The sequence below is a fragment of the Vombatus ursinus genome, unplaced genomic scaffold, assembly GCF_900497805.2.
Source record: "Vombatus ursinus unplaced genomic scaffold, bare-nosed wombat genome assembly UNPS02007284.1, whole genome shotgun sequence".
In the NCBI taxonomy this organism is placed as follows: Eukaryota; Metazoa; Chordata; class Mammalia; order Diprotodontia; family Vombatidae; genus Vombatus; species Vombatus ursinus.
Window position 1 is genome coordinate 11,363,236 of NW_020947062.1, and position 3,349 is coordinate 11,366,584.

Genomic DNA, 3,349 nt, shown 5'->3' on the forward strand with positions numbered 1-3,349 from the left:
CTTTTTCTTGGCTTTCCCTTCATAACCTAGGCCCTCTCTCCCTGCCTCCCTCCCTGCCGTCCAGTCTTTTTACATCTTACTTCCTAACATGTACCTTTAATCCCATGACACTGGCTTCCTGGATGTTCTACAAATAAGACACACTCAATCTCTTGGCTCTGGGAATTCTCTCTGGTTGTCCCCCATGCCTGGAATGCTCTCCTTCCTCTGTTCAGACTACTAACCTCCCTGACTTTCATTACCAACTGAAATGCCACCTTCTAGAGGAAGTCTTCCCCAACCCCTCTTAAATCCAATGCCTTTTCTCCGTTATTTTCTGTTTATCATGTACATAGCTTGCTTTGTATATATTTATTGCACATTGTCTCCCCCATTAGATTGTAACCTCTTTGAGGACACGAGGACTGTCTTTTGTCTCTTCTTATATCCCCAGTACTTAGCATAGTGCCTGGCACACAGTAGGTACTTAATAAATGTTTACTGATTTATTGATTTCCTGCTCAGAATTTGGTTTGGCATTCTTTTTAAAGTTGTTGTAGAGAGGGTGTGTTGAGAGACCTCAGAAAAAATGTTGACTTTAGTCCAACATCTTGGCCTTGCTCCCCTCCAGTCCTCAGCAAAACATTTGACCAAGTCTCATTCTATCCTTTTTTCTTTCTTTTTCTTTTCTTTTTTTTGGATAGGCAATGGGATTAAATGACTTGCCAGGGTCACACAACTAGTAAGTATCAAGTATCTGAGGCCAAATTTGAACTCAGGTCCTCCTGACTCCAGGGTCGTTGCTCTATCCATTGTGCCACCTAGCTGCCCACAGTCTTGTCTAAGAGGGTTAACAGAACCCCTTCAGGAACTGAAGAAACAACCCATTTGTTTGACACTATGGGATCATGACTGGCAAAGGGCAGGGACTTTGAACTGAGGAGGGACCATGGCTTGAAGGGAGTAGGGATTTTAGATTTAATAATTCTTTTCACAGATCTGAACTCATAAAATCCCTGAGCTAGAAGGGGACTTAGAGACCACTGAGGCCAGTCACTTCATTTAACCAAATAGGAAACTTAACCATAGAGGGGAAAGCAGTTACTCCGCAAGGTTACCCAGGCCACGATGAGAACCCAAGGCTCTGGGAGGAGGGAAAGGTAGAAAAGAAAAGCCAGGAGGGTCAGCGATTAAGCACTGGGCTCCTTGTGGATCAGGATTGCCCTGAGCTTATGAGAGTACTTGGCACAGAGTATTCATAAATGCTTGTTGAACTCAGTGCCAATGGAGGCTTCTCAGGCACTTTAGTCCTATTGAGTAAGCAAGGACATGGTCTAGTTGCCCGGTCAAGACTGCTCTCCCTTGGAATCCTCACTTCTTTCGAGGCTCAGGTCAGATGTCACCTATGAGAAACTTTTCTCAATCCTCCCACTTATTAGCACTTCTGCCCACCTCAAATCATCTCATATATGGGTACTATTATATCTTCCAGTAGAATGTTAGCCCTGGGAGAGAAGTACTCTTTTTTTAAACTTTAAATCTTTTCAACCTGAGCACCTAGCAAGTGCTTAAGAAAGTGATAGCAGTCTTTAAGCAATGGATTATTTTCTTCTATCAAAGACACTGCCTAGTCCAATGCTACACTTCCAACTTTTCCAGTCCTTTCCTTTCCCCTAGAATACACGGAGGTGATAGGATTACTTAAAGATCGCCTGCAAAGGGCAATCTTGTTAGTGCTTGGAGAGCCCAAGAATACCCACGGCTTTCCCCCACTCCTCACTCAAGGTGCTGGGGGGAAAAGGAGCCACTCCCATGGTAACCCTGCTCATAATGCCCTGTGACCAAAGCCACTAAGCCCAACTCTCTCTGGAGGTAATGTCTTCCTGAGACAAAAACCAGGAGACACTCAAGCCCATGATTTTGATAAATTGTGTTGGATAGAAGCTTATCTTACAGGTTTTCACTATAGCTCACTCTACTGACCTCTCCTGCTGGGGGTGGGAGCAAATAGTAGCAACCAGATCATAGCTCTATCCCTCTCTAATCTTTCTCCCTTGAACTAGGTCCTAAGGCCCATCTGAGGCTTCTAAGATACCCATTTACCTGTGATGTTTCTGCATTATAACCACTGAAACACTTTCACCATCAATTCGTTCCCCAAACACACTCTTTTCACTCACTAGTCTTCCTCTGACATACAACTAGGATCATATTTTAGAGGTGGAAAGGACCTTAGAAGACCTTAAGTCCAACTCCCTTATTTTACAGATAAAGAAACTGAGGCACAGAGAAGTTAAATGACCTACTTGCCAAAAGTTACATATCTATTAAGTATCTGAGGCAGGATTTAGACCACGGCTTCCTTATCTAGTGCCTTATCCAAGAATCCACATTGCTTCTCTTCAAGACATTGGATTTCCTTCCATGAAATTCCTTTCTGAATCCATCACTATTCCCAGTTCAGTTTCTCAGCCTCCAACTAGACCAATACCAGCCCTGAGGTCCCTTTCTGTCACACCTAAATACTCCCAAGCAACTACATACAACTACTTCCCTTTCTAGGCTCTTTCTCCTTTTCTCCTTTTGGTCTCATATTGTTCCAATGTGTGGACATGTGACTATGTGACCGTGGACCCCAGTTTCTCATCTACATAATGAAGGAATTAGACTAGATGATCACTAAGGTTCCTTTCAGCGCTCACTTCTTTGACTCCAGTTCTTGGCTTCCCCTTGAAAAAGCCTTTGTTCATACCACTCCCCATTTAGAATGGACTCTCCTTTCTACCCTCTGTGTTCATCTAAAGTCTCTTGCTTCAAGGTCCAGCTTAGGTGCTACTTCCTCCATGAAGTCTTGCTTAGAGGATCATAGGATTTAGAACTGTATGGAACCTTCCCTGATTCCCCAGTTGCAAGTGGTCTTTTCCTCCTCAAATTTCTCACAGCACTTAGCCTGGACCTCCTCTTTGTGCTCATCTCTTCCCTTTTGTTCCAGTTACTTGTGTATTTGTCTTTCTCCAATATATTATAAAGTCTTTGAGGGCAGACCGTGTGTTATTTCTATCTTTGCATCCCTAACACCCAGTATAGGGTCCTATACATAATTGGAGCTTAATAAATATTTGCTGAATTTGAAGACTTATACTCTATGGCAGAACTGGGAGTAAAATCCAGTTCTTTTGACTCTCAGTTCACTGTTCTATTTGTGGCCTGAGAAAGGAAGAGAGAGAGACAGAGAGAGAGACACACACACACACACACAGACAGAGACACAGAGAGAGACAGAGAAAGACAGAGAGAGATAGGAGAGAGAGAGAGAGAGAGAGAGAGAGAGAGAGAGAGAGAGAGAGAGAGAGAGAGAGAGAGAGAGAGA